The sequence below is a fragment of the Aythya ferina genome (assembly GCF_964211825.1).
Source record: "Aythya ferina genome assembly, chromosome: 13".
Taxonomy (NCBI): Eukaryota; Metazoa; Chordata; class Aves; order Anseriformes; family Anatidae; genus Aythya; species Aythya ferina.
The window spans coordinates 17299319-17316128 of record NC_140311.1 but is presented as its reverse complement, the minus strand read 5'-3'; the positions used below and the strand labels follow the sequence as shown (position 1 = coordinate 17316128).

At 52.6% G+C, this 16810-nt stretch overlaps 1 long non-coding RNA gene across 1 annotated transcript; it reads right to left on the bottom strand.

The window, feature by feature from the left end:
• Window positions 1-887: 887 nt before the first annotated feature.
• Window positions 888-3491, bottom strand: LOC311444214. Its single transcript, XR_014697735.1, has 2 exons — window positions 3268-3491; window positions 888-2059 (listed from the first exon to the last, which is right to left on the bottom strand). It is a non-coding gene; the product is annotated as an uncharacterized lncRNA (long non-coding RNA).
• Between the last annotated feature and the right edge of the window lie 13319 nt (window positions 3492-16810).

Here is a 16810-nt window from a genome sequence, read left to right as displayed (position 1 = left end):
AGGGCCTCAACGCATGTAGCTGGTGTTCGGGAGGACAGACGTTTTCGCAATGAGAGCCCACCCTTCCCCTCTTCTTCCTTTTTCCATCTTTCATTGCTGAGTGTGACACCACATAGTATGGAATAGCCCTTTGGCTGGTTTAGGTCAGCTGCCCTGGTGATGCTTCTTTTCTCCCTTTTTTGCCCACCCCCTAGAAGGGTTAGAGAGGGTCCTGATGCTGTGCCAGCACTGCTCAGCAGCAGACACAATCCTGGTGTGATCCCACTGCTGTTCTAGCTATAAGTGCAGAGCACAGCGCTGGATGGGCTGCTGCAGGGAAAGTTAACATCCCAGCCAGACCCAGTACAACAGAGAAAACTGCATTTCTTTTCATCTCATCAGGTGCAGGAGAAGGCTCTTTGCAGAGGCTTCAGTCCCTGTGTTTCATAAACTCTCCAGAGCCACACTGGGACAGAAATCAACACCCAAAAAACATTTTAAGAGTAAATAGTCCCAAGTACATTCCCAGCAGGTTGCCAGGTTTACCAACAGCAGAAGAGCTTTTAAGTTACTAGTGCTGGGTTTTAGCTGTCATTTGGGGCTGAAGCAGTGGCGAGACATGAGCAGTGCTGTAAATTTGGCAGTGGCTCTGGCACATGTGAGCTGCTGGCGGGAGGCACTGCGGGCAGCAGTTTCCTCTGCTCCTGTGGTTTTCCTGGCTGGTGTGATGCCGTAGCATCAGTGAGAAGCTCCCTCCAGCTCAGCTGCAGTCCACAAATACCAACCCAGTGCTCCAGTTTGGGATACCACAGTGACAACTGGGCACGGGGACACCTGGTGTGATGGCAACCTGAAGGCAGACGCATCCAGAGAAGATACAAAATTCAGCAGTGACGTGACCAGCCTACAGGCAATGTCCCAAGTGAGTCAGGGGCTTCTTCACTGCCTGAATTCAAGAAATGACTGACACCAGCCGTTCATAACATCCCCTAACCACTCTGCATGTACTGTTTCAAATGGTGGAAAGAAAGAGTGAGGAAAAACAATGTGCCTTTTGAGCAAGATGTCATTACCTGCAGGACCCAGGTACGACCTTCGCTCCCCACCACTACTGCAACGTGAAGTCTCCTGCTGTAATGATAATATGACTTTTTGTTCAAATGAGGCTTTATTTAGGAAGAAATTACTTTTATCCACCTTCAGGAGAAAATGGAGGTCAATTGTCCAGCGCTGCACGGTGAGACTTGGCAGAGATGGCAGCAGATGAGGGAGCTGGGCTGCCAGTGCCACAGCCTGACTCCCAGCTGCCTCAGCCAAATTGCTGGTGATTCAGTAATTTTTAACATTTTCTTCTGAATCTTCACTGATGATGACTGGGGGGGGGGCAAGGGTAGCATGACTCCCCCAGACTGAGAGGCCAAGCAGATTCTTCAGTTTCTAAACTCTCAGGCAGGTTAGAAAGTAATTTCTGTTGTCATATTTAGGTCCATTAGTAGCCTGTCACATAAATTGTCTCCCATCCCGCTGATGATGCTTGGTTGTGCTCCAGCTCCCAACACACCACGGTGCTGCGGACTGCTGCCTGTGTTATTCCCAGCCAGTTGTCAGCAGGAGGAAAAAAAAATCATTACAGATTTTGTCACTGTCATTCAGTCCAGATTGGGCAAATTAGGATGGAAACTTTAATGTTTCGTGAAAACAGAAGTGTTGGCTACAAGTGGCTTTTGCTGGCGCTTGCTTTCTGTGCTCATTGTAGCCATACCAGAGGTTTTCCAAACAGCGTGGAGAGGAGAAAAGTTGCAGAAAAGGACCGAGGAGTCCTGGTGGACACCAAGCTGAACATAAATCAGCAACGTCCCCTCAACACCAAGGAGGCTAACAGTATTTTTGACCAAGGAGGCTAACAGTATTTTTGGCTGCATTAGGCAACATATCACCAGCAGGCCGAGGGAGGTGATCCTTCCCCTCCCCTCTGAGTCCAAGGGTTGTCTGACAGCAGACACAGCTTCAGGAGCTTCACCCTGCGTTTTGGCTGTCAGTACCTGGTGCTTGCTATGGCCACGGGGTTGGGAGGGGCAAACTGAAAGCCAGAAATGATGGACATAAACATCTCCTGCCTTTTAATTTACTTGTGACCAATGGCTGGCTCGTTGTCATAACCCACTCACATTTTAAATAGCATTTTGGCATGCTTCCCCCACCTAATACAATACAGATAATTCTCTCACAATGTACCAAAGATAATGCAATTATCATGGAGTTTCCATAGACATGTTTTATATTATCTACTTAAAATAATCCAATTTCCTTGCTGTAATCTAATCTAGCTGTGACTTGGTTTGCCCTAAATGAGATATATGCTTAAAGACAACTCAGAAATAATAAACAAGGGGAGGATAAATGCTGTATCACTGCATTTTGATTGAAGCACTATGGATTCAGAGTAGCAGACCTGACGGTATGTCTGTCTTGGGGGTGATCCATTTGTTAATGACCTGACAGCACCTCCAGATGCAGGGAGACCAACCCACGCTGCTGGAAGAACGTGGTGAGCTTTTCAACCACAGGGGATGAGGGCCATGGGATCTGTGACTCTCCTTCTCCTCAGGACTATTTGGGAGTTCAATTACTGAGCCTCGTTCATTAGCTGCCTCCTTCTGCTCCTTAGCACCAGGGTCCCTCAATGAGGAGCATCCTTCAGCAGTTCCTTGGCACCAGCTTTTCCTTTAGCTCAGCTGGCACGGTGATAAATGTGGCTCCAGCAACACCAAGGTGGAGGAAGGGCCCGATGTGAAGTACAACATTAACAGTTATCAGTGGCATAATATGATTTGACAATACAGTTAGCAGATTAAATAAGGATTAATGGGACTTGGCCGCTGTACTGCACATGTTTGCTAAAGGAAGCACATCTCTACATCTCACGCATTGGAAGCCTAAGTGACCACGTGAAACAACCCAAACCATTCCTGGGAGTTTCCAGGTGATGTGAGAAATTGCCCCAGCTGCTCCAGAAAGGGGGGTTGGATTATTTTTTCCTTTCTCATCTCCTAACAGTCTGTCTGCCACAAAATGAAGTTACAGTTGGCTGAAAACCAAAATGGGCTTTCAGTACCTATCAAAACTTCACAGTCTGACATTTGTCCTCTGCGACCACATGCATCTATCATTTTTTTCTTCTCCTGTCTGCAAAGCATTGTATGCAATGGGCACAAGCATGGAAGTTCAAATGATTTGTTTGGAGAGAAAGACCCCCACCCCCCGTTCACACAGCAGACCTTACTCTACCTTGAATTGTGGTGCAGGCGACGCAGCTCTGGTTGGGGTACATCTCTGGTGGGCTCCAAGCCCATGTCCATGTCCATGTCTCTGCAGGTGGGGACAGTGCCACAGCACGTCCCCAAGGCTGGGGCTCCCAGCTGCACCCCAGAGACAACTTGCTCCAAAACACAAAATCCCATGGCCATGTGCTGTCCTGAGCAGCACAGCCCACCACCATGCTCTTCTTGCAGGCATGCCTTTATAGGCAGACATTCAGCCTACAAGCCCCAGGTGCCCTTTTGGGTTTGTTGCCACAGCTGAAAAATCTGATGGCAGCAGGAGGCCTCCCAGGTGTAACAGGAGGAGTGGGCTTGCCATGTTTTCAAGGCAGATTAGTCGATCCAGGTGGAAGGCCTGATCCTGCTCTTAGCGTCAAAGGTGCACATCTGTTCCAGCTCCTGAGTGTCTTGTTCAGCAAAGCTCATAAGCACCTGCTTAGCTGTATGAACGTGGATCCCATCTCCTCATCTCCGGGATTTATGGCCAAGCTTACAGTTAAATACATGTCCAAAGTGGCTTAAGTGCTGCAGTGAGCAGGGCTGAAGTGTCTCGCAAGCCTACAGCCTTTGCCAAACCATGTCTTTAAGAAGATTTTCTGGCTCACGAGATGCTTGTGTTTGTGTTCCCCCAGAACAGAAGAAGCCTGGCAAGGTTTGGGGGGTCTGAAAACACACACAACGACCATCATCTGTCACCAAGTGTCACGTTTGTCCCCATCTGGCCAAGCTGGCCAATGCCTCCTTAGCACGATTGCCAAAACACAATTGTCCTTCCTCAGCCTCATTCGTGTCTCTGTCTGGGAACAAGATTTGTGTGTACACCACCAACTAGAAAGCTACAGTTTTCTGCACTGATCTATTTCATGGAGGTAAAATAATACACACCATAAGAATAATTTCTGTTTGAAGCTCCTGCGTGCGTAATATTTCCCATATATTTTCTTTTTTCATCTTTAAAATTACTCTGTCACTGCTGAGCTGCAGCCTCTCTAATCTGTACAGATGAAGATGCAGGAAATCCGGAATGTGATATTAATATATGGCAATTCACAGAGCATTAGGGGCTGACGCATATTGTGGCAGACACCATAAAACAGCAGAAGAAAAGCTAATAACATGTAAAGCAAGAGCAAACCCTATTCCAGGAAGTTTATTTGCAAGCCACTGATGTGAAATACAAGGGGCAGAGGCGTCTGATGGTGCAGGGAGCACAAGAGAAGTGCTGAACGCATCCCATGCACACTCATTTGGGAATTAATTGCTGAGGATGGGGCAAACCTGCAGCAGCCCAGCCAGGCATTGTGCTGCTGTGTGTAGAGCAGAAAGAGCTAAGCCAGCTCAGACACACTGCTTTAGCTTCTTAAATGCCAGAGATCCCCACAAAGCATCACTCACAATAGTTTGATCTACTTAAACTCTAAACAGTCAAATAAAAATGTGATTTAAAACATTGGGATATAAGAAAAAGAGGCAGTTGAAAGCAGATAAAACAGTTTCAGAAGAGTAATTGTGCACACACATAAAACATTCATCCCCTACACAGTTCACTGGCTTTATATTATAAATTTCAAATAATGTCCCACGAATTAGAATTGAACGTAGTGTGAGAGGCTACATGATAAAGTACAGCAGAAAAAAAAAAAAAAAAAAAAAAAAAAAAAAACAACTCTAAATCCTAAATAAAATCTGCCTTCTATCCTGTTCTGTCCCCCAAGCACAAGCTCTTGTTTCACCTATGAATTACAGTGCCTGGTACGTAGGATGTCAGGGATATTATTTCATTATTTCACCAAGGGAGGATCATAAAACCTGGCTTTACAACAACTATACATAGCCTGAAAAATGCCCAGAGAGGAGACAGAGCACACCACCACATCCCCTCGTCAAGCCAATCAAGTGAATTTCATCAGGAGGAGAATATTTATGGACTTCTTCTCAGTCTCTGAACAACCAGCACTGTTGGGGTCGGTGCAGGGACAGGATCGGGGGATGCTGGAGGACACATCCTTGCAGGCAGTGCCCAGCTCGGATGTTCCCTCCCTGCCACAGCAGCAGCACCACACTTTTTCCCTCTGCATCCAAAAATATGAAGCCTGACATTAATGCAAGGATTTTCGGACTTCTTTCCTCCTTCCTGGAGGCCGGTGGGGCTGGAGCACAGCCTGGGGCTCCATATAACATGCTCCCAAGGCTAAATCCAAGCAGGAATTTCTTTGCTGGGTGGCACAGGGAGAGAAGTAGAGTGGCCACCGGGTAGTGTGATCCCCAAAATCCCAATTAGGCACCCAGGGGGCGGTGCTGGGGGTGCTCAGAGCCCACACCAAGGACTGAGGATTGATGGAGGCGCTCGGCGCACAACGGCGATGAGACAACCACCCCTGAATAATTCACACTGCGTTTTCTGCAGGCATTGAGCAGGCTGGAGCACCTCTTATTTTTCACCGTGCTTTATTAGGCACGTGAGAGACACTAAATTACACTCATTGGCACCCTAATTTCTTTAAAAATAGCTGCCTATAGGGCACAGCGAATGGAATTTAATTTTCCCTCAAAGTTAAATATTCCTTACATCGGCACAGGTCTCCAGCAGAGAATCTGACACCGACAGACCAGGAGAATTTTCCACCCTTCTATGAGTGTGACTCAAATATGTATTGATGGCAGAAATTATTTTCGACCTGCATATAAGGAGCTGGAAAGACACAGCCTGCACTGACAGATGTCCTGGACTTTAATATTAATGGCATTCCCGAGTTTGCTCCCAGGAGGCAGCACTAACAGTGGTTGACTTAATGATTTTTTAAAGAATAATAAGTCATGAAGCATTACAGTGTTTATTCTGAGCTATCATTTATTCCGGGTCAGAAAACAACAACACCCAAGGCTTTTGTTTCACGTTTTTCCAGGGACGGAGGGATGTGGGATGGAGCAAGGGATTACGGAGGCCTGAACCCCGCGGGTACTTGACAGAGCACAGAAAATGAGACTGGGGGCTTGGAACAGGCAAGCCCTGATGGGCCCATGCTGTGGTCACCCAAAGCACCCACCTGACGGTGAGACATTTCTGAGGACAGATGCGGGGACGTTGGTAAAGCTCTTGGTGTGCTTCACCTCCAGGTGCTTCACCTTCCTGGCAGCCGCGCTCAGCACGGCACGCACAGCCTGTGTACGAGCACCAACAAATACGCTCTAATTATTACTTTCTCCCTAATCATACAGCTGCACTATTCTGGGAGTCGCTTTATTGCAGCACTTGGGAAGGAATTAGTCTTGTCAATAACTGCTGAGTGACAAGGGTGTCTGGGCCATCCCCCCCTGGGTGCTGCCTTCTCTGTGCTGTCCCCTCCTGCCACCCGTGGGTGCTGGCTGGAGCCCACGGGCGCCAACACGGGGATGGGGAACCCTGGATGAAACCCCAGCACCCTACCCCGTGCCCCTGCCTTCTGTCCCTCACGTCTTTTTCCTCCCCAGTGAACTCCAGACTTTGACTTTGCCTTCGTTCCCTCGGCAGCTCCCCAGCAGGCGGGGCTGAATAGCTTCAGGCTGCGCTCCCAGCTCTGGACGAGCGTTTTACCAGAAAACGCAGCATCCCCTGGAGCCTCATTCTTCAAAATCAGATTTTCTTCCCTGCCCGAGGTCTCATTACACTTGCTGCCTCCTCCTTGTTTTCCGTCCTGCGTTGCAGGTAATTGCATCAATGTTCTTACTCATAGCTGCAGCGAAAATAAAATGCCGCTTTGTTCTCCGTGCTGAGAGCTGACGCTGGCGATCGCTCCCTCATCTTACCCGGAAAGTACCACTGCTCTGGAATTTATCTTACAGATCCATTTCTTCTCTTTTAAGAGCTGTGGGATGCTCACTTTGCTGGGGGATCACCACAGCACCTTTGGGGCTGCTTTGCCCCAAATCAAGGCATTGCTTTAGGAGAACCCAAGACCAAAACAAATGTTGGTTGCCTGCTAGAAACAGAAGGGGAATTGACTGAAATAAACTGCTAAACTGGACACAAAATTAAGGGTATTCCATCTGGGTTGTTGCTGCCCTGCACACAAACTGCAGAAGTCACCAGCAAAACCTGCTCAAGCAAACAACCACGCATCGTTATTTGCAGGAACGCAAGTAACTCGCACCACCAAGCCACTTGGAATTGCCAAATAACCCTGAACTTTTTAAAAGGCATTAGCACTTCCTGGAGCAATGCTGAAGCCATCTTTCCATGTTATTTTCTTGAGCGATTGCCGTTTATTTGGGCCCATTCCAGGCTGGCAGGAGGGATGGTAAGGCGGTAATGTAGCGGGTTATCAATTATTCTGCTTTACAAACTTCTCTGTCTTATCTACGAGCAGATCTTTACTCTGCAGAGAAGCCAACGCATGCAGGCACAGCAGTCGCGGGGCTGTCACTTGTACCACACCAGTGCTCACAGAGGTCAAGCCGCCTTCTGTCTAGGAACAGACTCAGCCAGGTCCTGCCCATAAGTTTGAGTAAAAATCGACCATAAAGTGATGGCGGCCACTGGGATGCCATTTGTAGCACAGAATGGCATTTTCCCCGTGCCTGCCCACCTGCTGGCGTCCATGACGGTCCTTCAGCATCACCAGCCACGAGCCAGCTTGCCCGCTAGTTTTTAATTATCTCTGGTTTGAGTTCGCAGCCACCACTGCTTTTAGCAGAACAGCCCCAATGGTGCGGGTGTCCTTGTAGTTAAAGGTGTGTGATCAGCTCAGCTTTTGCCTATGATTAGCAGGTTTTCAAACACTGGATGCAAAAATTCACAGTAGGATAGTAATATTTTTGGTTCTCGCAACAGGTGAAAATTTGGAGGAGGGCAGCAGGATTTGGATGCAGGACATCAGCGAGGCTCTGCCCCACGTCTCTTGGATTCCTGGGGGGGTTGGGGTCTGAGCTCGCTGGGCCAGGAGCCGGGCACTTGCTCTTTTTCCTTCGCACACTGCACAGAGCTACAGGGAGGTCACTGCAAACCCAGTGCCGCCGCCTCCTATCCAACGCCCCTTTTTGAATGGGAGAAGGCCTGCGATGAGACTGCACCGTGCCCTTCCAGAACAACTGCTTCTTGATTGCAACAAGTGGTTAATCGCCATCCCTTCCGAGCAGACCAGACTGCAGCAGCCAGTCGGTGTCCTGGGGCTGACAGGGCTGAGTGAGTGCAGGGGAGCCTGGCAGGCCTCTGAGGGAGGGATTGTGCCTTGTGTGTGTGTGCGTGCACACACACACGTATGTATAGAGGCACCCTGGGCTTGCTTGGGCATCTGCTGCTGCCCAAAATGCACTTGCATGGGGACTTTTCAGAGAAGGTCAGCAGGGACGGTGCAAGGGAGACGGTTGCCCAAACTGCTGCAAGGAAATCGAGGCTATTTGGTGTATTTTCAGTCTTTTAAATGAAACCCACACCTTGTGCAGAGACATCTGTACAATCACCCAAATTAACCTCTGTGGGGCTGTTTCAGGACAGCCTGCTTTAGTGGCTGGGTGGTGAGATGGGTCCTCCACGCTCCTGGCTGTAGCATCTGCTGGAGCTTCACTAACACGAACCGGGTAAGGGATGAAAGAGAGCAGCATCGAGCCCAGCAGGAGCTCCCAGCAAAGACAAGCTTTATCCCTCACTTGTCCCAGGCTCATTTGCCTGCATTCACAAGAAAAAATAAATAAATAAATAAATAAATAAATAAATAAATAAATAGCAGTTAACAGCATTGGTGGTAAATATTTAACACAGAAACCTGCCTCAGTGCCGGAGCCGACTCTTGGCCGGTTCCACGTGCCTCGATTGTCCCTCGCAGCGGGGACTTCAAAAGCTGCAGAGCCCACAGGCAAGGGCAAACTCTCAGGAGTTTTTGGGACGTGGCATTGGGAGATTCAAGGCAGTGCCATGAACAGGTTGGGACTGCCTCAAAATGGGCCCTAGCTGGGAATTGGAGCTCTGGCTGCTTTTCCTAGCAGAAATTAAGTGAATTTGTCAGAGCATCGGGGAAGCAGGAAAGGAAAAGCTGGCCAAGGGGCTTTCCAGGCTTTGGATGTGCTTGGTCAACTCTTCTAGACAAGCTCAGCCCTTCCCAGATTAGCCGAAGCTGCTCCTGTGGTCTGCCCCGTGCCCAAGCCCCAGCGAGGCATGAAGAGGGAAGCCAGCATCCCTCTCCCTTGTGCTCCAGGGTTAAACACACACACACACAAAAAAAGGGAGAGAGAGAAAGCGAGTTCTCGTGTTGTTGCCATAGCAGCCTCCTGGATTATTTAGACTGATAGCGTTTGTGAAAATTCAACAAAGGGTAGCGGATCTCTTGGAAATCGAAGCAGATGTAACGTTGCCTGCCATATGCCACTGGGAAAAAACCTACTGGCAAAGGAAATGGTGTCGGAGCGAAAGCTGAACCCCATTTTTGGTGGAAAATGTCGTCTCCTGAGACTGTGGGGCAGGGCAATAACGCGGGGAAAATCACCCCCATGTGTGAGCTGCAGCGCCAGGGCAGGTGAGGTGCCTTCACTGCCTGGACGAGCCGCCGTGCACCACGGAGAAAAGGTTGTTAACATGAAAAATTAATTAGGCAGCTTAACGAGGCTCGCTCCTGAGGAGCCCTGCCCGCACCGCAGGTGAGGCGCCGCAGTCTCTGCACCACGGTTTGGGCTTCTCCTGAACAAATCGGTGTTTGGAATTCAGAAATCCCACTAAAAAAAAACTGTTTTAGTTCGTGTGTGGACAAAACTGAGCCCCGCTGCACTCTTTTCATTCCAGGTTCACTCTCTCAAAATTTCTTTCAAAGAGGCATTTTGTAGCCTGGGTTTCACCTGGATGAGACAGGGCAGGGCTAGAGCTGCTTGGGGCTGCTGGCGCAGGCGGGGCGGGGGTGCTGTTCTCATTCTGTACTCATGCTGCTCTCATTTCCCAGTAGTTTTGATTCTGAGCTCTGCCCCTGCTGCTCGCATGCAGCGCTTTGTGTCTCCTTTCCCAGGCACATTGGGCGATGCCCATGGAGCAGAACCCACGGCATAGAACCAAGGCACCACCTGGGCTGGAAAAGACCTTCAAGACCATGAAGCCCAGCCCTCAGCCCGACCTTCTGAGCCCCACCACCAGCTGTGTCCCTTGGTGCCACATCCCCACACCTCTGAATACCTCCGGGGACGGGGGCTCCACCACCTCCCTGGGCAGCCCAGCCCGATGCCCGACCATCGCAAGGCCTGGACAAATTGCGGGGATGCAGACGTCCTTCCAACCATCCTGCCAGCTGCTGTGAAGGTGTCGAGGTGAATGAAACCACCTCTGAGCCACGCTGAGAGCCCAGGGCAAAGGCAAGGCCTGGCAGGCGTCACAGAGCAGCAATGGCTCAAAGCAGGCGGTGGCAACAGCCCTGCCAGCAGCACTGCCCTCCTCGGCACCTTCCAAAAGAAAAAGTCGCTTGATTAAATTACCAGCCTGTGAGAAATGGATGTCACGTTCCTTTCGAGAGGAAAAAAAAGCCACATAAAACCTGCGTCCGTTTTGCCGAGGTACCTCCAGCGGGTATAAATCACAGGCGGATTAGTTAACCTCTCTTCTGGGGCAGTTCCAGCAGTTAAGCGGCGGACTCGGGGCCATCCATCACTGCTGTCCGGGCTGCCCGCACCGCTCTGGCAGCAGGAGCGAGCCTGGTGCAAGCTCACCACCGGCCCCTGGCGTCCAAAGGACAGTACTTGGTGCTCAGACCTCGGGGACGGCGGCTCCCCTGCAGAAATTCAGGTAAAAGGGGGAAAAAAATGCCCTGACAGGGCTCTGCAAAAGCTGCGTTGTCAGAAATGTTTCCTCCAGTCAACTGGTAACAAAAGCAATCGTTTTTACAGCAAGTTCTTGCACCCCACATGCAGAAAATTCAAGCAGCTCAGTGACACTTTGGGCAAATTGTGGACTCTGTCCTAAAAATACTGCCAAGAGCATCAAATCCTCAGTCTCCAGCAAGCCGTGCGATGGTCGTGTGTTACCTGCTCGGTGCCAGGTTCACCTGAGGTTTCGGCAGGACCACGCGGAGCTGTGGCCGTGTGCAATTAACACCTGCAGGTGTTTTTACAGACAGGTGCGAGGCTCAGTTTGATGAAGCTGTTGTCCGTGTCATGAGGGAAAAAAAAAAAGGGTGGTCGGGCATCGGGCTGGGGTGCCAGGGAGGTGGTGGTGGAGTCCCTGTCCCCGGAGGTATTCAGGAGGCGTGTGGACGGGGCACTAAGGGACATGCGTGGTTAGTGGTGGGACTCAGAAGGTCAGGCTGATGGTTGCACTGATGGTCTTGAAGGCCTTTTCCAGCCCCGATGACTCTGTGGCTCCACGGGTCAATGATTTCATTCCCTAATTCTCATTCGTGCTCCTGCCTCAGCAGCCGTGCTCCTCGGAAGCCACAGTTCAAGGCTTCTGATTTATTATTTTTTTTTAAGCTGCTTGGGAGAACGGGGATAATTAGCAATGAGGCCCGTGTGTTCAGAACGTGCAATTAGAACTCATCGGGCTGTAATTTACATCTTAGCCTTCCACGTGCAGTAATTAACGCGGTACCAGGCTGTGCAGGGCGGGGGGAGCGGCGCCACGGGGCAGACCCGGGAGCAGGAGCCGCGTCTGAGCCCTCTGCACCCAGCGGGCAGGGGACGGGGAGGCTGAGCCCAAATCTCAACCCGAAATCTCAGCAGGTGCCAGGAGAAGCTGCGGGCACCCCACCTCTGCCCCGGTCGTGTCGGACTGCGGTACTCTTGCACAAAAGCCTGCCTTTTCTCCAGGAAACAACAAAACATTGTGGGGTTGGTGTGATGGGTTTGGTACCAGCCATCACCTCTGCTCCTCCATCCCCCAGCCGACACGTCCCTGCTCTCCGACACCCAAACACCCAGAACACCCATCAGAAGAGGAATATTTGGGGATGCCGTCCCCTGCTTCTGCGATAGCTCTGAGATTATGTTTTCCAAAGAGCCTGGAGGCATCTGGGAGAGAGATTTCTTCTCCAGGAATATCGGGGGGTTGCAGCCAGCTCTGCTCAGGGGCCTGGGCCGGCGGTGTGACCCCTAGCAGGGCTGGGCTTTGCCACGGGGAGCATCCCTGCGGGTGGCAGGGCAAGCACCAAGTGGTGCCCGGAGCCCATGGCTTGGCATCTGGCTGCAGTGAGAGCTGTAATTAACAGCAATCATCGCACGTGAGCGGCGGCACGCCTGGAGCTGGGCGAGTTTGATCAGCCCCAGCGTGCTGGGCAAGGGGATGGCTGCCTTTGCCCGGGAGCAGCAGTAGCAAAATGCAGCTGAATGCAAAAAAAGCGCTGTAAAAGGCGAGCCTGAGGCTGCAGGCAGGGCTCGGGGGGCTCCCTGCACGACACACAGCGTGCTGACTTTTCAGAAGAGGTTAAATAATGTAGCAGCAGCCTGGCAGGGAAGCAGCACCACATTTTGGCAGATGGTGTCCCATGCCCTGCCCCTGGCCGCAGCCGGTGGGGTTTTGCCTGATGCCCTGCACGAAGGCTTCCCCAGGAGCATATTTAAGTGTTAATTTTTTATGGTGTCTCACAGTTTATTTTTTAATTAAGGCTGTGCTGGAGCTGGAAGGGGAAGGGCTGTGGCTTCCCCAGCAGATGCTCCTGGTCGTGGTCATATCACCCCCAGGCTGGGAAAGGGGAGCGGGGTGGGGGTGGCCCCTGGGGCACAGCCCGCTGTGGTGGCGTTTTCTTATTTACTGCAATGAGAACACTCAGAGTGACATCTGTAATAAGACGATTTTGTTAAAAAAAAAAAAAAAAAAAAAAAATTCCCCCAGGCTCCACTGCCTCCAACACAGCAGATCTGACAAGTCATTAAGCCCCATCTTTTCTGCTTACAAATGACAGGGCACGTGGTGTGGCTCCGGAACGGCCTTTCTGTCGCTTCTGGAGTGAAACAGGGTGGGAAATAAAAATCAGCGAGCAGCAGCAGCTGCAGCCATGGACGAACGTGAGCTGGCCAAGCTGAGCTCGCAGGTACCACACATGGCGATGCTCCACGTCTCTGCTCCCATCCTCGTGCCGGCACTCCCGGAGACAAACCAACCCATTCCTGGCACAGCCAACCCAAAAAGCTGCTGAGTGGGGTGGATTGGCACAGTTTGGTGGTGGGCCCTGCACCACTCCCTCCTTGCTTTGCTTTTTCCAAGAGCGCTGCTCTCAGCCTGTCGCTAAAACCAGGCAGGAAAGCTGGCTTAATCACGTTAGCAAATGGCTCCCAGGACATAATTGCCTCGCTGATGGCAGTGACCTCATTTAGGCGCTGTTAAATTGGGCGGTAACCGGGACATCTGGTGTCTCTGACATCACGGCACCAGCGAGGGACACAACCGTGTGGGTGCCTGGCTGCCAGGGCTCACCGGGGGGGTTTGTCCATCCCACAGCCCGAGCTGCACGGAGCCGGGTGGGACAGGTCCCCGCGTGGGTTGGGGAAGGTGGGAAACCAGGCAGGTCCCGGGGAGCCAGGGCTGCTCAGGCTGAGGGCAACTCAATGAGCAGGCTGCTCAGTGTAAATACAGGTAATTAATTACTGCTGCCTGCCTTGTTTATCGTGCCTTGTCCTCGGGGAGGAATAGCCTTCCAGCCCCGGGGGCATCAGCCCTTGCACAGCAGGGAAACCCAAACCCGCACCTGCAGGTGGTTTCTGGGGGGTGATGAGTGGATGCAGCTGCGGTGCAGAACAAGCCCCGGCCCCTGCTTAAGAAACCTGGCCCTGGGCTCACAGAAAAGTTGTCACCTGGCTGCTGGAGGGGGCGACTGGGGGCTCGTCCTCAGTGACCCTCTGTGGCACCCACCCTACAGGGGTGCTTGGGCAACACCAGGGCAAGCCTGTGTCCATCCTCCTCCATCGGTCCTGCCTCCTGTTCTCTGGGCTTGGTGTGCTTGCTGGGACAGCGTGCTTCATTAGGGCTGGAAGTTAATTGTGTTTGAGGCTTCCCTGCTGCCTGCTCTTCCCAAGGAGCACTGGCCGCTCCCAAGCAGCGCGCTCCCCTGGGCACCTCCTGCACCTTGCTCAGCCCAGTGTTTCTCAGCTACCAGCAAGGCTCTGATTGTTTGCAGAAGTACAAATGAATTTAAGAAGGGTCCCAGCAAGACTTTGAGGCCACAGCTGCCTTGCTGCACCTCCAGCCCCCGGGCATGCTTCGCTATCGATCCGTTTATTGCCGCGCTGAGAGCGCCGTCCATCACCGCGCCACAGCCAGCCTGCAGCACCCAGCGGGCACCCGGAGTGCCCTAGGGTGACAGATGGGACACGTGCCCCTCATTTGGCATCTTTATGAAGCGTGAAATACTCACCCTGTAAAGCACCGACAGGAAAGGCAGCAGCCAGGCCCTGCCTGCTCCCAGCTGGGGGTGGGAGCAGCTCTGCTGAGCTCCGGGTGGAGACGCCCGTGTGAAACCGAGCGGTGCCGCAGGGTTAACCCGGAGCTTTGGGAGAACCTCTCTGGGACAGACCTGGCTTTCCAAAAACCTGCGGGGAAGCAGAGGCTGCTTCTCAAACCACCGAGGTTCCTCTGCACCCGTGCCCCAGGTGTGTGTGGACGAAGCTCAGTGCCCCGTGGTGGCCGCAGTGCTGGGGACCCGGAGGTGACAGGCAGGTGTAGAGGACAGGACGGGGCTGGCTTTGAGGTGAAGCCAGAGGCTCACCCGACTGCAGGACAAATAACCAGAGCAGAAAAACAGCAGCTGCACCTCAAGGAGTGTCCCCACGGAGCGGGCCCTCGGCTGTGCCACCCCGTGAGTGCCCCACAGAGGCATTGTCACCTGGGGACAGGCTCTGGTAGCGATGCTCTGAATCAGCCAGCCCCCCGTTTGGGCAGGGTGGCCACTTTTTACATCACCTCATGCCAGGCTGGAGCTTTTGCCTTCTAAACGAGGCTCTTCTGTGACACCCAGGAGGGGAACCAGGTGGCGTTTTGTGCAGAGTGCCGGGGACGGGCCCCCTGCCCCGGTGTGCTCCTGGGGACGCCGCAGCTCCGGGGCCCCCGAGCTCTGTGCCAGTGGCTGCAGGAAAGGTGGCCAGAGGAGCTCCAGCTCTCCAGCGACGTTTGGGATCAGGCTTGAAACCCCCATAATTAAAAAAATACAGATGATTCCAGCCCTGCTCTGTGCCTCAAAGATAAACATTGCTTTCTTTCCCTAGTGGCCCCTGTGCAAAGAAAAAAAGAGGCAGGAGGCTGAGAGGAGCTCCGAGAGCTGCTGAAATGCTTTGTTTGGGGCTTATTTGCTCTGGGCGCCGGGGGATGGCTACGATGGCCTGCTCGAAACAAAGGCCAGCACCACGCACACGTACAGGGAAAAAAGTGCCAGCGAAATCTTTAACGTTACCCAAGAACAAAGCCTTCCTGGAGTCTGTCCCCGGCCTCCCCGGGCATATGGCTTTGTTTCTCCCTTCCTTCGCACACACACCAAAAAAAAAGGCAGAAAAAGGCAAATCGGCTGCAGCCGTCAGCAAGGGGCTGAAGCCGCGGCTCGTCCGCCCTGCCAAGGATCACCACGTGCAGCAGGAGCCCCCCGCAGGGCTGCAATTCCCCATTTCTGCACCTGCCGCTTCCCTCCCCGTCACTTCCACCGTCCTCAGAGCGCGGCCGCATCTCGGTCCCCGGCCCCCCTCGTGCCCCACGGACCCTGGGCACGGGGACAAGTGGACCTCAGGTCGTGGTCACCCCGATCCCTCCCCAAATGTTAACCACTGGGTTATCCACGGTGCAGAATTGGAAGAAATAAGAGATCTGCCTCGAGAGAAGGGCTGGAAGACTTAATTAGCTGGCTGCTGGCACTCAGCAATTACTGCTGTACGGCACGGCCCAATTATGCTGCTATTAACTTCAGTTCTCGGGAAATTCGGTGATTAATAATACTAATAATTCTGCTGACCTCAAAGTAATTGCAGAACATTAAAGGAGAAAACTGTTTCTAATTAAGCAATTCCCAATCCTTCTGTTTTCTCTGGTTCTCTCAAAGCCCCCGGTGCCCCCTCAGCTGTTGCTGCCTTGGGGCCGGGGCTGGCAGCGGGGCAGGGCAGGCCCGGGGAACGGCTTTTTTCCCCCAAGAAGTGACATTCCTGGAGCCATTCAGTGTGCTTTTTGTTGTGTTTTTCGTTTTTTAGAAGCCTGTGTGAGCCAGAACCATGCTCCTGACAGGCTCCGGCGTCCTGCTGAGCTGAAGGGAGGAACGCATCCCGCGGGGAAAGCTCCGGGGAGGTTTGCAGTCCCGCAGGAGGCTGGAGGCCGCCCGGCCGCGGGTGTTTGGTGCAGGAGGGGAGCAGCGGCTGCTGCTTGCTCCTGGAGCCGGGCTCAGGGCAGGGAGGGCAAGGAAAGGGAGCAGTGATGAAACCCACGGCTGGGGAGCTGCCCAGGGCCACGTGCGGAGCTTTGGCGAAGCTGGGAGCTGGGCAGCTCCTCTCCCCAAGCTGGGCACAGCTCTCGGTGCGCGGTGCTCACAAAGCCCCCAAACTTTCCAACCAAGGAAACAGAAAAGCTCACAGTGGCTGGGTCAGGTCCCTTGGGGGTT